At 41.9% G+C, this 19,623-nt stretch overlaps 1 protein-coding gene across 7 annotated transcripts in view; it reads left to right on the top strand.

The window, feature by feature from the left end:
- The window catches only part of BAZ2B (bromodomain adjacent to zinc finger domain 2B), a 223,544-nt gene that overhangs the window by 34,485 nt on the left and 169,436 nt on the right, over positions 1-19,623 (top strand). For all 7 annotated transcript variants that reach the window (XM_084799792.1, XM_084799788.1, XM_084799791.1 and 4 more), the window contains exon 2: positions 14,796-14,837. The gene's annotated coding sequence lies outside the window, so the exon portion shown is untranslated. The remainder of the gene's footprint in view (positions 1-14,795; positions 14,838-19,623) is intronic.

The following is a 19,623-nucleotide window of genomic DNA, read 5'->3' as shown; positions in this document are numbered from 1 at the left end:
CCCACTAACGTCGCCTCCAGTGCTGTGATACTTCTCCAGTGTCAGCATCTCATTGCTGGGCCCATCTACTCCGTTCTTGCCCCTTTCCACCCTATTCCCGTTGAGCCCCGAGCCTCATACATGCTTACGTTATCTTCACTATGAGCCTTGCATTTTGTCTCTCAGAGACCAGATCCCGACCGTTTGTCAACACCAGTGAGAGTTCTGCAAGAGACATTTTCCTGAATCCCTAACTTAGTCTGTGTTTTGATTTTCCTCCCCCATGCCCAGCTCCAAGGTTATTCTTAACAGTGTTTAGAGTGATTCTGAAAGAAAAATAAAGTCAGACCTCCCCCCCACTCCAAGTCAACACTTAGCAGGTGGCTTTCTGTGTCCATGGGATTCCATCCAGTCTGTGTACTGTTGCTTCCCAGGCCTTCTTTCTTTTCTTACCCTCAGTTTCTACTTACAGCATCCCAACCCCAAGCCTTCTGGTGTTTAGACACCAAGCCTCCCCCATCCCGCCCTTTGAAGCCTTAACACTTGCTAGTCTCCTCATTTGAAGTATTCCCTCTGGTGTGGAGCAATGCCTTCATTGCTGTTACTCTGTCCTTGCTCTTCAGTATCACACTTAACACTGTGAATTCCGCAGACAGAGACCTCTCTTGTACATTGCTATAGCTCCAGGCCTAGCACCATGTCACACAGAAAGTACTTCATAAAGTCATGCATGATGGAGCATGCCTGTAATCTCAGCACTCCGAAGGATTGTGAGTTTTGACCTTTACTTTGCAAATCTTTGCCTCAAAACAAAAACAAACACCCAGAAATATTTACTACAGGTAAGAAAAAGAATTATTTGATTAAATGGTTCAGAAAGTTGTCTTAGTTTCCTTTCAGTTGCTGTGATTAACAGGACCAAAAGCAAGCGACCTGAGGAAGAAAGAGTTTATGTTACACTTCCAGGGAACAGCGCTTTACTGAAGTACACGGGGCAGGCACCGAAGCAGAGCCATGCCTTGCTTCCCATGGCTTGTCAGTTGGCTTTCTTTTATAGCTAGAACCACCTGCTTAGGGGTGGGAAGGCAGGCCAGTTCCTCCCACATCCATCATTAATCAAGAAAGTGCCCCCACAGACTTGCTGCCTCCAGGCCAGTCTGTTTGAGGCCACTCCTTATTGATGGTCCTTCTCGCCATATAACTAGTTTGTGTCAAGTGGACAAAAAAACAAAAACAAAAGACCTTTTTGTATGTGTTTGATCCCAAGAGGTCACGCCCACCTCTCCATTTCTGCCACCCATAGCCCATGCAACTTATCTAGTGTGCTTAGGCTGGCTCCCTCCAGATCTGCTGCTGTCCTTGATGCCCTAGCATCTTCAAGATGCTGGAGTCTCCATGGCAACTGAGGCTGCTCTTTCACCAATGGCCTCTTCTGGCCTGTGTCAATGTGCCAAGCCTCAGCTTCTCTCCAAGATACCATCAAATCCAGCACAGCCTGGGAGATTCTTACACAGTCCCAAGCCTGGCTATGTCCTTGAGATTCAGATCCTAACCTCTTAGTGATCACAGCTGGCTTTTTAGCTCCAGCTAACCACCATCTATTGCCCCAATAAAGCAAAGGTGTCCCTTTGATGTGCGTGTCAACCACAGCCTCAGTTAACCAGAAACTCAATATTCCTAATTCCAATACATTTCTCGAACCCCTCATGCAGTCTGCTTCCCTCTGAGACTTCCCAAGCTAGGTCATTCATCGCCGTCTTCTTCTTCTTCTTCTTCTTCTTCTTCTTCTTCTTCTTCTTCCTCTTCCTCTTCTTCTTCCTCTTCTTCCTCGTTTTCCTCTTCTTCGTTTTTTGAGTCAGGATTTCTCTGTGTAGTCTTGGCTTTGTAGACCAGGCTGGCCTCGAACTCACAGCTATCTGCCTGCTTCTACCTCCCAAGTGCTTGGATTAAAGGTGTGCACCACCGTGCCCGGCAAGCCAGGTCTTCTTCATCTCTACTTCTTTGAACACTTTTTATCTTTTAAGTTCCTGCAGAGTAGCCCATTAAGCTTGGAGCATTGAATGGCTTTTCCAGCTGCAAGTTTCAACACTTCCGCGAATCCTCCCCTAGACAATATAGTCAGGTGTGTCCCAGCACTGCCGCAGTCCTGGTACTAATGTCTGTCCTAGTTTGCTCTCCATTGCTGTGATGTACTCCACGGCCAAGAGTAACTTGGGGAGGGAAGGGATATTTCATGTTACAGTTACAGGTAACAGCTCATCGCCGAGGGAAGGCGGGGGGAGGACCTCAAGGCGTGGCTATAGAGGCAGGGGAGGACCTCAAGGCGTGGCTACAGAGGCAGGGGAGGACCTAAAGGCGTGGCTACGGAGGCAGGGGAGGATCTCAAGGCGTGGCTACAGAGGCGGGGGAGGACCTCAAGGCGTGGCTACAGAGGCGGGGGAGGACCTCAAGGCGTGGCTACAGAGGCAGGGGAGGACCTCAAGGCGTGGCTACAGAGGCAGGGGAGGACCTCAAGGCGTGGCTACAGAGGCGGGGGAGGACCTCAAGGCGTGGCTACAGAGGCAGGGGAGGACCTCAAGGCGTGGCTACAGAGGCAGGGGAGGACCTCAAGGCGTGGCTACAGAGGCAGGGGAGGACTTCAGGGCGTGGCTACAGAGGCAGGGGAGGACCTCAGGGCGTGGCTACAGAGGCAGGACGTGAAGCAGAACTACCGAGGAGTGCTGCTTACTGCCCTACTTCCCGGGCCTTGCTCAGTTTGCTTCCTAAAACAACCGAAGAGCACCTGCCTTTGAGTGGCACTGCCCACAGCGGGCTCAGTCCACCCGAATATGCCCCACTGACTTGTCTATAACCAGCGCCTCAGCTGATGTTCTGTGTTCGAGACTAGTTTGTGTAAAGTTGACAAGAAACTAACCAGCACAATGTTTTTAAGATTGGCTTGTTGTTTATATCCTGATTTTCACACTTAGTAAAATTTTTTTGTGGCAAAATATACATTAAATTTGTTACTTTAGCCATTTAAATGTATATTAAGTGGCATTTGGCATAGTCCTATATAGCTATGGGAGACGTACCACCTTCTTCCTCCCTGGACATTTTTCATAGTTCCAGCTGAAACTGTGTGCATTAAACATACCCAGCTGTCTATTTTCCATATCTATGAACTTGACTGTAATGATACGTGTATCTTTTGTGTGACTGGCTTACTCCATTGATCATAATGTTATTAAAACTCACCTATATCTTCACTTTTGGTTGTTTTTAAGTAACATGTTTCATCAAGTACATAGCAATTAATTGTATTTATGTCCCACACCTTTCTCTTTTATCTGTGTGCCTCAAAATATTTTATAAGTCTAATTAACTAAATTTCACAATTTTCCTATGAAGCTAGTAATTATAGTATAGTAGACTGAAGTCCAGATAAATGACCTAAGTACATCGTGAACGTGTCAAAAGTGAGGACCAGAGTCACATAGTTCCTTGTTAACCAGAAGCACTAAGCCAGACTTCTGATGTACCACAACACCATTCTAAAAGTCCTAAGTAGGGAAGAAATAATAATACTACTACAGAAAAAACAATAATAATAATACAGAAGTAATAATTGTTTAATATTCCTAATTAGTCATAGCAAAATTATTTTAATGGAAAAGTATCTAAATTACCTGCAGTCTAGTCAAGCTTCGTGTTCAGTACATATTTCTTTGGCCTGTGTATGTATTTCCCCGCCCACCTTCTTCATCGTCCTCTGCCATGGAGTTTGTTCAGGTTGAAATAGCATTGCTTCATTTTCTTAGTTACCGCATATAAAGCTTTGTAAAACCTGTGAGCGTATGTTTGACTTGTTGCTGGCTTCTTCAGATCAGGGCATGCTGTTATTGTTAGTGCTAAGTTTTTGAGTTCTGAAGGCCTTGTGCAGGGAGGCACATACTCCTCTCCTGGCCTCACCGTACAGCTTGGGGGGGGGTGGTTTCTTATGAGTGGAGAAATAACCTGTAGACCTGACATTTGTTCATAGGGCTTGGGATGACAACAGACTTGAATTGATAGGAATGAACCAATTTTTCATGTTCAGATAATGTGCTTTAATTTCAAGTGGTTTTAGAGCTATAGAGCTCCTGCGTTGCTGCAGTTTGAATTCCCTGGAGAAGCTGTTGTTATAGAGGTAAAGGTAGAGGAAGCAACATTCACTTATTCTCAAGTGAAATATCTGTTACTTCACCCGAGTCGTTGGGCCTCATTTTGATGTAACTTCTAGAGTGTTTCAGCAGCAATTGGCAGTGCTGCCACCACCTTCCTCTAAGGAAGTCCATCTGTGGCTCAGAAGTGGAACTGTGAACAAGTGAGTTAAGGTTTTTGAGAAGTGTTAATTTGTGTTGAAAGAATAGAGTGGGAAAGTTTGGGGGAGATAGGCAGTGTGTATGCAACTTTGAAAAAAAAAAGGTTACAAGTATAGTAGACAGTTTTGTTTTGTATGGTTTTATGAACAACCAAACGAAGCTGTCTTTTGGGAATCTAGCCAAAAGTGTTGTACCTCAACCCAGGAGAACTGTACTCCTTCAGAATTTTAGTCACATGCAGTGGTAGGTAAAAGCAAATATTTGAAGATGCTGATGTATTTTGACAGAGTGCATGCAGTGTGTGTGTGTGTGTGTGTGTGTGTGTGTGTGTGTGTGTGTGTGTTTCCAGAAAGGATAGTGAGGTGGACTATTTGATACAATTTAGCAATTTGAGGAAAGAACCAACATAAAGACCTATAATTCTACTTAAGACAAGTTTCTTAGCTGGGCATGGTGGTACACGCCTTTAATCCCAGCACTTGGGAGCCAGAGGCAGGTGAGTTTGAGGCCAGCGTGGTCTACAAAAGCAAGTTCAGGACCGCCAGAACTGTTACACAGAGAAACCCTGTCTCGAAAAACCTAAAAACAAAAAAACCCCAAAAAACCCCCCAAGTTTCTTACTTTGAAGTACCGGCCGAGAAAAACCACCTTTGCGTATACTTCTCTTGTAGGAGTGTGTGTTTCCCACACTAAGCCATCTCTAACTCTGGACATCAGCTCCATGCATTGCAGCTTAATTCAGTTTGGTCTCATGCTTGGAATTAGCTTCAGATCCCACCAGGTGTGAGGACTCAGGGCCACGATAGTGCACCCTCTTCAGATGCCAAATTCTTACTAGTAAGGGGTGAATTAGGGGCTTCCCTATGTATGGCTCAGTGATTTGTTGGAAGGACTCACAGCACTCACAAACAGTTCACTTGCGTTTACCAGTTTTGAGAAGAATATGTATATACACATGTGCCTGTGTGTGTATATGTGTATGTTTGGGGAGGGAGGATGCTGGCAGAGTCCAGAAGAGAGTATGGGATGCCCTGGAGCTGGCGTTACATACATGTGGCTGTGAGCCACCCTATATGGTGCTGGGACTGGAACTCTGGCAAGTACTCAGCCTCTGAGGCACCTCGCCAGTGTGTTTGGCAGTTTTTGTAAAGATTACTGAAGCTGCAGATAGAAAGCCAGATGAAGCTGCACATACAACAGGGTCTGAGCTTCTTCCTCTGTGGAGTAGGGTGAGCATGGAGAGAGAGCATGTGCAGCAACACTGTCGCACGTAACCCCGGTAACCAGATCCCCCTAAGTTCTCACTCTTAGTGACTGTCCTTATCCTGAGGCTGTCTAGCGGCTCTGCCCCTAGTTAGCTTAGCATAAGCTCAAGTATGAGCAACAGAGATTTGTTATCAGCCAGCAAAGACTGGAAAATTTAAGAACTTTGAGATCTCTGTGCTAAGAATGGGGATGAATAGCAAGTGTATTTTTCATCCTATTGGTGGGAGTTGGATTTTTTTTTTTTTCCTCTTCCAAAACAAGGTTTCTCCTGTGTAGTTCTGGATGTCCTGGACTCACTCTATACACCAGGCTGGCCTCGAACTCAAAGAGATCCGCCTGCCTCTGCCTCCCTGAGTGCTGGGATTAAAAGTGTGGAATCTTGGTAGTGCATTTTTTTTTTTTAATGTTTCTAAAGAGATTATATTTGTGCTTCATTTTTCACCTTTGGTTTTATTTTCTACAGAAGAGGATTTTCTTTTTCTCCTTCCTTTCTTCCTTCCTCCCTCTCTTCCCCCTTCCCTTCCTGTCTTTTTGGTTTTCAAGACAGGGTTTCTCTGTTACATAGAGCCATGGCTGTCCTGGACAATCTTTGTAGGCCTTGAACTCACAGAGATCCTCCTGCCTCTGCCTCCTGAGTGCTGGGATTAAAGGTGTGCACCATGAAGGGAATTTTCTTACAAAAAAAATATTCTTAAGAACCTTTACTGTCTTGTAGGCTATGATTTGATAAAATAATTAACATTTGGTTTATTTCTAGACTTTTCATAGGAGGAGATAGAACCACCCTCCAGCTTTAGGAGCAGCTCACTTGATGGACTTCTAGTGATTTCCCAGGGGTGGATACTAAATTAGAGGGCTACTTACATTGTTACAAACCTCCACTGAGGCCACCAAAGCCAGAGAGTACCTAAAGGACAGAGCTATGACATTTATGTTTTTGCTTTTGTTGATAAGGAATTGCCAACTGTCAGAATAAAAACTGATGCTTAGGGCTGGAGATAGCTCAGCAGGTAAGCAGGGAACCGGCCTTCTGTTCCTAGCACACAAGGTGACTCACAACCATTTATAACTCCATTTGTAGGGGATCTGACACTCTCTTTTGGCCTCCTTGCACATGAGGCACACACGTGGCACACAGACACAGGCAGGCAAAACACCCATGCTATTTTTGAAAAATTGATAGCTTTGTGTTGGCAAGCCTGTAAGACTCAGTTTCTTTCATCACTACAGTGAACAGACCTCTAATTTACGAAGTCAGTTATTACCAGTGTTAAGGTCTCACTGTAGCCTAGCACGGATTCTTGTGCATCAGCAGGAATCGTTGGAAGTGTTGCCCTCATAGCCCCTTTGAACCTTATGAAGAAAGCACATTTTACTTCTGCCCTTCCTTGACCTGCAGTTCAGACTGAAGTCAAGAAGTATCTGGTACATTCTTTTTTTTTTTTTTAGTTTTTCGAGACAGGATTTCTCTGTGTAGCCTTGGCTGTCCTGGACTCACTTTGTAGACCAGGCTGGCCTGTAACTCACAATGATCCACCTGCCTCTGCCTCCCGAGTACACCACCACACCCGGCCATCCAGCGCAGTCTTGTACTTTGCTCAGGCTTAGAACTGGAACCATACTCATGCAATCTGGCTATTTCCCTTCTTTTTCTATTTTGGATGTGTTAATGGTCTTGTTTGTTTTGTAAATTAGGAAGGTACTTTAAATAAGCTCACTGCCCCCGCCCCCAGCAGATGTTCAATATTAAAAAGTAGACACCAGAAACCAGTGGCTTTCCAGTCAGACTGCAGAATACTGTTTAACTCTGGACCAGCTCAACCAATCAAATCGACATCTATATCTATATATCTGTATTTTCTGTCTTCTTTTCATTTTTGGCTTGCCACTTTTGACTCCTGTCACTGCTGCAGAGCCATCAGAACCTTTGGTTCTGAATACAGCTTGATTCATGAATTACTCCTTGTTCATGTAAACCCACTTATTGTGGCTAAAGTTAAGTCTTCCTCCTATTTTTAAAAAACCGATGTCTTCTCTGCAGAGATTAGGAAATAATGTTTGGCCTGGGTGCCAGCATAGTGTCTGCACAGCTCAGGAAATGGTCTACTACTGTTTGTTGGCTGTATTACATCCCCCTCCCCCCCCCAGACAGGGTCTCTCTGTGTGGCCTTGGCTGTCCTGGACTTGCTTTGTAGAGCAGGCTGGCCTCGAACTCGCAACAATCCACCTGCCTCTGCCTCACGAGTGCTGAGATTACAGGTGTGTACCACGGTGTCTTGTTTATGCTGCATTGCATTTTTAAAAGTTGGTGCCAGTTTAACAAAACAACACTTATTGCTACACTGTTCACATGGCTTTTATTAACGCTGTGTAAAATATTCTGTTTTTATTTTATGTTTGGTGCTGGAACTGAACAAGGTGTTGCCTCATAAGTAAGCCTACCATTAACGTGCACTGATACTGTAGCCCCAATATCTTCAGTTATGCCTCTTTTAAACCGAGGTGGCAGGCTGAGGCAAGAGGGTGGCTGGGTTCACGGCTAACCTGTGTTATATAGGGAACTCTGTCTCTAATCAAAAACACAAAACTCTAATAAAAAAGATCATACTTTGCTTTGGTTGGAAAGGTGCCTACTTCCCCTTCCCCGTACTATACAGGAAACAGAAACAATTTCTAGCAAATGAGCTTGCCAATGGCCAAGATTATTAAAATTGTTAATAAACTGCACGTTATTGTCTTTATGTTCCATTGAGATTTTCGTCCTTAGCGTTGTATAGAGAAGCAGAAGGATTCCAGCAGGGACGCCTCGCTGGGCGCAGTAAAGCAAATGGGAATGTGTAGGTGAGCAGCAGTGCAGCAACCTGGATAACTTTAAAGCTCACTTCACGGAGTGTAGCAGCATCCTTCAGCGGTCCCAGCTACTCAGGAGAGTCACTTGAGCCTAGGCTCTTCCCAGCTTGGCACCAGTGAGATACCATTCTCAGAGTTAAAAACAAAACAAAGCAAGCAAGCAAGCAAACAAACAAGAATCCCACAACAAAAGAGCCTCAGTTCTCCAAATCCGAAGAATAAAGAATACTTTCCTGGGCTAGAGAAATGGCTCAGCTGTTAAGAGCATTGCCTGCTCTTCCAAAGGACCCAGGTTCAATTCCCAGCACCCACATGGCAGCTCACAACTGTCTGTAACTCCAAGATCTGACACTCTCACACCAATGCACATAAATTAAAATTAAACAAAAAATATTAAAAAAAAAAAGAATACTTTCCTTTATAAGCACTGTTTTACCTTATGGATTCCTTTGTAAAAGAAACATTTTTCTTTTCCCCCAAAGGTTAACTTGAGAATTGTTTGATAGTTCCTTCTGGGGGGCTGGAGAGATGGCTCAAAGTTTAAGTGTACTTGCTTCTCTTGCAGAGGATCTAGGCTCAGTTCTCATTACTCAGTGTCGTAGTTCACAACTGCCCAGAGTCCCGCTCTGACCTCCGTGGGCAGCAGGCATGCTTATGGTATATTCACATCATAGTGAAGGCACATAACACATGTACATGAATAAAAATCGAGAATAAAAGATAACTCATTTTCTCCAAATTTGAGACCTTTTTGCTGAAGAACATATCCTACCCCACAGAACTGAGAATGCTTCTTTCCTCCTGCTTTGTTAAAAACAGAGAAACTTGCTGGTTGATGGTGGTGTACACCTTTAATCCCAGGATTTTGGGGGCAGAGATAAGTGGATCTTTGTGAGTCTGAGGCCAGCCAGATCTATAGAGAAAGCCTGTTTCTAAAAGTCAAGAGAGGGAGAGAAATTTATTAGTTCTGGGGACCGAACTCAGCACCTTGTGTTTCTTAAGCATATATTGAGAGTTGCCCACAGCTCCCAGAGCAAATAAAACTTTAAATATTAATTTGGTATTGGTATGGTTTTAATAGATTTGAAAATGCATAATCAAGAGGCCATGGTCATAGCTCAGTCACAGAGCTTTCACTTGGAGTGCACAAGACCCTGTGTTTTATCCCTAGCACCACTGGGGGGAAAAGAGTACCCAGTTGTACTGTTTGACATATAGCAAGAAACTATTTAAAGGTAAAATAATTAAATATTTAAAGTCTGCATAAAGCTCCCTTGCACAGAAATCCCGTCACCAATAGTTTGCTCAGTACTGGGTCTCCATTTAAAAAAATTATTTACTCATATTTGTGTGTATGCCTTCTTGTTTGCCTGTACACCACTTGCATGCAGTAATCTCAGAGGGGTTAAGTCTCAAACTCCAGGACAAAGGGGTAGAGGTACCTTTTTTAACATATCACATACCTCACCCTCCCCCAACCCCCCCCCCCCCCCGAAAAAAAAAACCCCAAACAACCCCAGAAAACAAAAAACACCAGACCTTGCCACCAGGTTTTTCAAGTGTCCCTCAGTCCTTACAGGGTATGGCTGGCGTACCTCCCGATATTAGTGCGCCCCTCCCCCCCCCGCCCCCCCCCCCAAAATCTCCAGCCCAGGGCTGGGCTGCCCCTCCCCCAGAGGTTCTTTCCTGTGTAACGCAGCCATTTTGGTTACATATTCCTTCTTATCTTTTGCCCCCTGGGCTGCTTCACCCAGTTTCCCTCTCTTCTTTTCCCTCCATGGCTCAGGGCCGTGAACACTGGATTCTCCTGGATGTCCCCGCCTCTGGTTATGGTCTCCCTTTTATCTACAATAAACCTTCTCTTCCCCCAGGCCTACAAACAGCCATGTCCTTCCCTTTTGCTTCTTTTCGTCATTCAGTCAGAAGGGAGTGTCAGCTCTGCTGGACTGGGGTTAGAGGAAATGGTGGGTGCTGGGACCCAAAACCTGTGTCCTCTGTAAGAGCAGCCCCCTCTTAACTACCGAGCCATCGCCAGCCCTCAGGTTTCTCTTTATAAATGCCGTCTTCTCTGCTCTAAATAGGAATTGCCTGTGATCCTGGGGGTCTAGTTCAGACTGTGGGATCTGTCCTTAGGATTAAATAATAAGGGAAAAAGAAGTCTATGATTTAAAAAAAAATTTGCCTTATGTTCATAATCTAAGTTTGCAATGCTTGAAACACATTAAACGCATGCGATTTGTGAAATTATTATTATTATTATTATTAGATTTATTTATTTATTATTATGTATACAGTGTTCTGCCTGCATGTATATTTGCAGGCCAGAAGAGGGCACCAGAGCTTATTACAGATGGTTTTGAGCCACCATGTGTTTGGTGGGAATTGAACTCAGGACCTCTGGAAGAGCAGCCAGTGCTCTTCACCACTGAGCCATCTCGCTGGCCCGAAATTATTTTTCTTATCTTCATCTTGGGAAATGATTATTTATTTTTATCTGCTCTGGGATTCAAACCTAAACTTTATACATGTCAAACAAACATATTACCACAGAGTTATATCTTCAGGCGTGTTTTTGTTTTGTTTGTTTTAATGTAACTACCTCTTAAACAACACAGAGAAAAAAAAATCTTCAAGCTGGGTGGTGGCGGGTTAGGGTTTAATCCCAACACTCAGGCGGCAAAGGCAGGTGGATCTCTGAGTTAAGACCAATCTGGTCTATAGAGCAAGTTCCAGGACAGTCAAGGCTATACAGAAAAACTCTGTCTTGGAAACAAATAAAACAAACTTTGAGTAACTATTGCTTTTAATGACTACAGGTGTCATCAACATTTCTTTCCATGTTGAGCTGGCTGAACAAAATAAGGAGGTATCATTTCTTTCATTCCTTTCAGCAGATATAAATACTTCAGTTACAGAATATTGTCAAGTACAGGGTAAGATTGTATGCTAAAATTCATTAAGTAAAAAAAAAGGCTAGCCTGGTGAGGTGGTTCAGGTAAGTGAGCATGCTGCCAAGCCTAATGACCTAACTTCAGTCCCTGGAAGGAGAGAGCTGATGCCCAAAAGTTGTTTTCTGACTTCACCTGTGGTACATATGAAAACACACATGGCACACGCACACACACATGCACATACAACAATAATAATAACAACAGCAACAACAAAAACAATAATAAGTAATGTAAAAAACTTTTAAAAAAAAGAACATCCTTCTGCTTTGGAGCAGAGTAAGAGTAAAGATGAAAGCAGTACATGCTAATTTCTTGAAAAATATTCATTAAAAAATGACTAAAATGGTTCTGTCACATCTGTAGGTGGGAAACATTGGTTTCTGAGGCTCCATACAGCTGCAGACTCTCTGTATAATGTAACAGTGACTTGTAGAGAAATGGTACATAACCAATATATTAGTTGAATTATATTTTCATAAAATAAAACATTACTTTTTATATGTGTAATTTGACTACATTTCCTAGTTTTAACATTATTTTAAAGAGTTATCTCTTCCTTATAAAAGCCACTTGAGAATTTTATGACAAGTTTTATTTTGTCTGGCTTTATTCTCTGGAGTCATTTTAGCTCCACACAGTTTTTCTCCCTCTGCTCGTACCTGCTAAGTCATGTGTAAAATGTGCTGTGACAAAAAAGCAAAGTCCAAACTCATTTAATACTGTGAACTTAGGCTTTCAGTAAAGCATATATATTTTAAGTAAAGTATATGTATATTTAACATAATCTTGTACTTTTTCAAAATAAAAACAGAGCATTTACTTTTATTTTTTTTATCTAGTATATGAATATTCTTTTCACCTATTTACATAAATTTTATTACCTCTTCAACACTGCAGCTTTATAGAAAGTGTAGTTATACTTGAACTAACTCTTTTACCATTTACTGTAAGATTAAAAGGAGAGCATAGTGTTTCCATGGGTACAGAGGGAGGATATCCTTATCTACATAACAGCCTGGACGGACAGAAAGAAAGAACTAACACCTGCTTGTTTTATTCATCACCCAGTTCAATATGGAAACAAATGTTTGCAGCTTAAATCGTATCAAATAGTAGTCACTGCTTTTCTGTTTGAAAGGCATGGCGTTCCTTGAAGGCAGTCCTTTGGACCCAGAGAATACAGTCGATGTAGCCTCTTGTGGTTTGCCTTGATGGTGTGAGGTAGTTGAGAGGGAAATGTTCGCAGGCTCATCTTCCCTGACTCCTCCCTATTATTTGAAGCTCCTCAGTACAGCTGCTCTGCAGAGATGCTCTTCACTTGTCTTTGCTATCTTCCATTTTTCTGCTTCAAGTCAGCAAGCCTTGTGATGCCCCTTTGTTTCTCAGGAGCCTTCTCTATACGAATCCCTCCAGTGCTGCTGGGCATTCTGTTCTTTCTCCATTTACCTGCACTCTTGATTTGAACTATACTCTTATATGATTTATTTTCAAATCTTGCATTATTTTATTTTAAAAATTTAAAATAAACTTTATTGTAAAAAAAGATGTTGGATATTTAAAAAAAAAAAAAACCAAACTCCAAAATTAACCAGACTAAAAGTCTAGATAACTTGATGAAATGGAAGCTATGAAGCATCTTATTAGTTTTACATTTTCAGTACTATTTTAAATTTTACCTGCTTGTGGGAACACCTCCACTTGAATGAGTGATAGTAACATGGACTTTACTGGCTGTTCAAAATAAAAGTCACCCTGCTCTACATGTTTATTTTACCGTGTCACTTAGAATACTGAATGGTCTTTGGTATCATCGTTAATTTAACATGCAGTCCTCTCGTATCCTGCCCTGGGAGATGGTTCAGTGGAAGACGCTTTGCTCTGTAAACATAAAGAACAGTGTCTGGTCCACAGACCCCACATAAAGCCAGGTGCTATGCTATTCCCAGGCCCAGAGCGTCTACAGTGTGATGGGAGGAGGGGGTCGGAGAATCCTTAGACATTTGAGGTCTCCTGACCTTTACCATCACTGTAGATCACACATATGGGCGTATAAGCATGCATAAGTTTTTAACCAAAAAAAAAAAAACAAAAAAAAAAAAACCCAACAACAACAACAAAAAAAACCCCAAACAAACAAACAAAAAACATCTTGGGTTTTCAATTACTTCCACAAGTGTTAAGTCTTAATGATCCAGACCCTACTGTAATCCACAACCCCCAGTTTTCCATCACTCACCACCTTGTTTTATTTGTTTACTTAACTGTAAGAATTTTAAATGTTTCCTGCAGTGGCTTTTTAAAAATGTTCATCAGGTTGCTATGGCTTATTTTACTTAAATAGGCAATAGTAATTGTGTTTTAGGTACATTTGCATCTCTCTACAGATGATTGTATCATACTAGATGCAGCTACTTGTTCACTCATTTACTCAGCATCTGACTAGCTGCTAGGTCCCAGCTGTAACAGCAGGGCTCCTGCGACCTTTCCTCAGGGAACTTAGAGCTAGTGGTGTGGACTGGGATATCAAGGCGGCATCTGTTTTGTATTTTGTTGTTTTGTTTTATGTTCACAAGTGTTTTGCCTGCATGGATGCCAGTGCACCATCTGTGTGCCTGGTGTCTACAAAGGCCGTGACAGCTCCTTCTGTTTGGGCCTACTCTCCACCGTGGTGCAAGCTCCTCCCTGAGTGTGTACTGATGATTACTCACCTCCTGTTTCTTTGCGGGGGTTGATAGGAGGATTTGTTAGAACAACACATGAAAGCTATTAGACTTAAAACACTGACAAGTGTGTTATTCTTTTAATACTAAAGCATTTAAGAGAGGTCTTAAATAAAGCCTTGTTAATGAAGAAGTTTCTAGAAGGTCAGATTTCTCAGGGATAAACTGCAAGTCATTAATAGCTTAGGAAGTGGCTTAATGTACAGTTTCCCTTGGGTTCGAGGCTTATATTGGATCCATCCCAGTGATACTTTTAATCTTTGATAAGGATTAGTGTGAAGCAATTTCTCCTGTTTTCAATAAATGACATTTTGACTATAGGTTGGACTGCTAATCTTAGAGGAAGTATTTATAATCAGTCCCACTTTGTGAGATATCTAAGACACAGCGGTTTTTTTTTTTGTTTTGTTTTGTTTTGTTTTTTATAAATATCTGGAAATAAACAAGACCTGCAGCCCCAGTGTCCTATAGTTTATTTTTAAGTAAATAGTATTGCTGACTCTGAACAAAGCCCACCCTGCCACACAATAATAAAGTACCAGACATTTTGTGTCTTGCTAATTTTGTATTTCCTTCACTTTAGGTTAATGTATGTAGAATAAAGGCAGAGCTCTAAAGAAATGGTTTCTGAAATTACTTACTCAAGTGTGATTCAGCTGATTGCTAATTCTGCTTTCCTGTTGCAGGTTTCTCAACAGTGATGTCACAAGATTGACCACGTTGACACAGTAAGACCAAAGTCATTTTTCTAAGGATGATTTGTTTTCTCTGAGAATAAGAATTGAGTTAAGAGACTAGAAAGATATCTCAGCAGTTAAGAGCATTGTCTGTTCTTCCAGAGGTTCTGAGTTCAATTCCCAGCAACTACATGGTGGCTCACAACCATCTATAATGTGATCTGATGTCCTCTTCTGGCATGCAGGTGTACATGCAGAGAGAGCACTCGTGTACATCAAATAAAATAAGTAAATCTTTTAAAAAAGAAGTAAGGGATATCTATCAATAAAACTCTTACAGTTTTCTCCCACGAGCCAGTTGAATGTGTACATTTTCAGCAACTCAAGTTTAATACTTCTAGTTATTTAAATACTTGTAAAATACCTTTAAGGTACTTTAAAATCGTTTAAGATGAATTTTTAATTTATAACAGGTTATTGCATGTGTATTTTGCTGTGAATCATACTGTCATCTTTTCATTTTGTTTTTCTCAAAAACAAAACAAAACAAAAAAAGCCAAACGAAAAGAAAAAAAATGTGTCTTCATAAGTAACAAAGAAATGAGCTTTGGGTAAATTGTTTATTGAGCCTACTTTCCGCACGCTTTGCTAACTAAGCTCGCAGGCCGTAGGCAACAGAAGCCGTAAAGCTATGTGAAAGGTAGAGGGCCATGTGGAGACCATCTTTGTAATTATGTTCAGAATTCCTTTCAGAAATTGTTTTAAGTTTGCTGGATTGTACTGAGTAGAGAGTTTGTGTTTCTCTAAAGGCTTTCTGATCATTTTGTCTCACGGATGGTTATGGAAGCAGCCTTGCTTCCTCTTAAGTGTCCCCTTTCCTCTTCCCTGCCGTCTCTCTTTCCTCTTCTCTTCCTCTCCCCTTTTCTCTTCTCTTCCTCTCCCCTTTCCTCTTCTCTTCCTCTCCCCTTTCCTCTTCTGCTTTTGTGGTAGGGATGGAGTCCTGGCCTTGTGCACTAGGCAGGTGCTCTATCACTGAGTTATGTATAAAGCTTCTTGGTGTTTTTAATAATCAGAATTTTGTTGACATATCTGAATATTTTCCAACAACATACTAAAGCATTTCTGTGGTAGCCTTCTGCGTGGCGTGTCCTGCTTTAGAATCGTTAGTTAAGTAGCTAGTTGCAGTTGTCCCACAGCCAAGAATTTCAGGAAGAGACGATGTTCAGTGGTGTCAGGTACTAAACAAAGACGGGAAGTGCTCCTTTGAGATTAAGTGACTATGGGCAGAAACTTCACCTGTGATGATGGCAGGGTTGTGAGCCTTTCTTCACACCTTCCAGTCAAGGGAGGCTGGGTCACAGCGCTGATTCATGGGGCTGCTAGTGAAGGGTGGTTCTCACTCAAGCCTGGGCCTGAGGAAGGCTTAGTTAGTAATTGCAAGGCAGTGGGAGCCAAGGACCTAGTCAGCTGATATCATGAGATGACACAGTGATTAAAGTTGTAAACAGCTGTTTTGAAGCTAAAGCTGCCGGGTGGTGGTGGCTCTCACCTTTAATCCCAGCACACGGGAGGCAGAGGCAGGCGGATCACTGTGAGTTCGAGGCCAGCCTGGTCTACAAAGTGAGTCCAGGACAGTCAAGATAACATAGAGAAACCCTGTCTTGGGGAAAAACAAAACAAAACAAAACAACAACAACAACCAAAAAAACCCCCACAAAACAAAACAGAACAAAATCAAAGCTAAAGCTACAGGCAACATGTCTTTTTTTCTTCTACTTTTGTTTTTTTGTTTGTTTGTTTTTCGAGACAGGGTTTCTCTGTGTAGCCTTGGCTGGCCTTGACCTCACAGAGCTCCACCTGCCTTGCTTCCCAGTGCTGGGGTTAAAGGCGTGGGCCACAATGCCCAACCTGAGGCAACATTTCTATGTTCTATAATATACAGATATATTTTTCCTTAAAACGTTTTAGCAAGATTTAGAAAACAAAGAAATCTATAATTATTATTCTTTCCCTCTATACTACAATCTAGACAAATAACAAAACTGTCCCACTGTTTTTGTTTGTTTGTTTGGTTTAGTTTGGTTTTTTTTTTTGGAGGGGGGTAGCATTGTCAATTCTATCAAAATTTGTGCCTGATCCTCAGTTTAGTCTAGTTAAAGTATTTCCCTATTAGACATTTGGTGACTTCCTGCTTCTTACTAGTTCAGATCTATACTTTATCCTCGCATTGGCTCCTGTATACATTATAGTATTCAAGAATAATAATATTGTATTCCATACAAACTATATGTTACATTAAATCTGTATTATGTTATTCTTCTAGCCATATCATTGTTTTTACATAGAATATATTTTCTATCTTTTCAATCTTTAAAAAAAATTAATCTGGGTCCGCGGTGGTGGCGCACGCCTTTAATCCCAGCATTTGGGAGGCAGAGACAGGCGGATCGTTGTGAATTTGAGGCCAGCCTGGTCTACAAAGTGAGTCTAGGATAGTCAAGTCAAGGCTACACAGAGAAACCCTGTCTCAAAAAAAAAAAAAAATGATGAAAAGACATCTTCCTTCTGCTGTTCCATCTAGTCAGTCATCTCTCTGAAGTCTTCCCTAATCATCCTAATTGAAAATGATTCTCTATCCCTAATAGTTTGGTAATAATTTTTATCAGTTTTGTTTTACTGATCATTCATTGACTTATGTTTTGCCTTTGGTTTTTGGTTTTGGTTTTGTTTGTCTATCTGTCTGTTTGTTTGTTTGTTTGTTTGTTTGTTTTGAGGCAGCATTTCTCTTTGTAGCCTTGGCTGTCCTGGATTTGCTTTGTAGACCAGACTGGCCTGGAACTCACAGCAATCCACCTGCCTCTGCTTCCCGAGTTCTGGGATTAAAAGCATGTGCCACCACACCTGGCCAACTTATATTTTGGACTGATTCTGAATACATAAAGCTTTCCAATGTACTCAGCAAGTGGTTGTTGGTAGTCCTAAACACACCGAAAGTGCTAGTTATTTAGTATCTTTAGTTTTCCTACATTAAAATAAAATGAGGATTTTAGCATGTGTAATTGAACATTATGGTGCAGGGCGGATGGGAAGGACAATCAGTTTTAGATAGATGTAGACTGCAGGTAATGAGGTCAGTGTGTGCTAGTTTGTAACTTTATGCCTTGGTCAACTATGAAGAGATGCATTGTGTCTATTTAAGGATTGTACTAATATTTAAATAGAACGTCTTACCTTTCTTGCCTGTTACTTGTGTTAACTTTGGCTTCCTCCTTTGTATATTTCTGAGGGGCATGCAATCAACCATACAGACTTCCTGAGCCTCAAAATGTATGATATTCCCACTCAGTGTAGCCCTTGCACATTTGTTTCCATAGACTTTCATCTTCATCTCTCTGTGTTTTGCATGTTCCTGTATGTGTATGTGCACAGTGTGTTCAGGTACGTGTATAGAAGCCGGAGGGCAACCTCAGGAGTCATTGCCCTTGCTTTTCAACAGGGCCCGTCTTAGGTTAGGTTAGGCTGGCTGGACAGTAAGTCCAGGGTCTGTTTGTCCCTACCCCATCAGCACTGGGGTTAGGCGTGGCCCACACCTACCCCGAACTCAGGTCCTCATGCTTGAATGGCAAGCTCTTTACCAAGTAGTCTTAGCTCTCCAGCCTTCATATGTGTGTATAACACATGTGTGTTTATCATAGTCACACACACCTCAAGCTTCCTGATTCTTTAATTTCTAGCAGAGAGGCATTCAGTTAAAGCTACTTATGTCATGTCCTTCTGTGTGGGAGACAGAAGTCCCACTTGACTGGAATGCTAACCTTAAAAGGCCAGAATGAATTTTAGAACTGTTCTGACTGGACATTGGGACATAGATAGAGTCTGGTGGTAATGTGTCCAGTATTTAAGAACGTAGACTTGGGTCAGCAATGGTTACAGTCTCCCTCTGTGGGTTTTGTAATGGTTGCAGTCTGTGCTAATACTTAAAGATTCACGTTTCTTTGGGAGGCAGAGGTAGGCAGATGACTGTGCGTCAAGGCTAGCCTGGTCTACAAAGCGAGTCCAGGACAGCCAAGGCTAACACAGAGAGAAATACAGGTTTCTTTCCTAGAAATACTACGAAGGTCTCAGGAGTGTTGTGAATATTAGAAGAAATAGTTTTCACAAAGCACTTGGCACAGAGGAAAGCACATACTAATTTGTTTTGACTCTCATATGTTATCCCTAGTTATATTGCCTAACACATCAATTATCTAGTTTTGCCTTGTTTTGATATAATTTGTACTATAGGTTTTGATTTTAGTTTTGTTTTCATTTTTTCAAGACAGAGTTTCTCTGTGTAGCCCTGGCTGTCCTAGACTCACTTTGTAGACCAGGCTGGCTTCAAACTCACAACCATCCACCTGCCTCTGCCTCCCAAGTGCTGGGATTACAGGCATGTGCCACCACATCCTGCTTGTATTATTGTTTTATGATTACCCCTTAAATTGATTAAAAGTCTATGTATAGGATATATACAAAGCATAATAGAATAATTCCATTAAGGGGGAAAGAACAGCTGGACGCAGCGGCACACATCTGTAATTCCAGCACTCTAGGAGAAAGAGGCAGGCAGATCTCTGTGAGTTCCTTTACCTATTGAGCCATCTCACTAGATTAGAAGAATTCTATTTCTTTTCATATCCCTAATCTTTTACTCTAAGAGGGTATCTCTCTCTCTCTCTCTCTCTCTCTCTCTCTCTCTCTCCATCCATCCATCCATCCAATTTTGTGTGCGTTGAATTTTATTACAATGGCTTGCTGTAGTGTTACTTGTATTTTAAATAATATTATTTAATATTTT

The sequence above is a fragment of the Acomys minous genome (assembly GCF_964271855.1).
Source record: "Acomys minous genome assembly, chromosome: 10".
NCBI classification, from domain to species: Eukaryota; Metazoa; Chordata; class Mammalia; order Rodentia; family Muridae; genus Acomys; species Acomys minous.
This window is presented reverse-complemented; position numbering and strand designations above follow the sequence as displayed.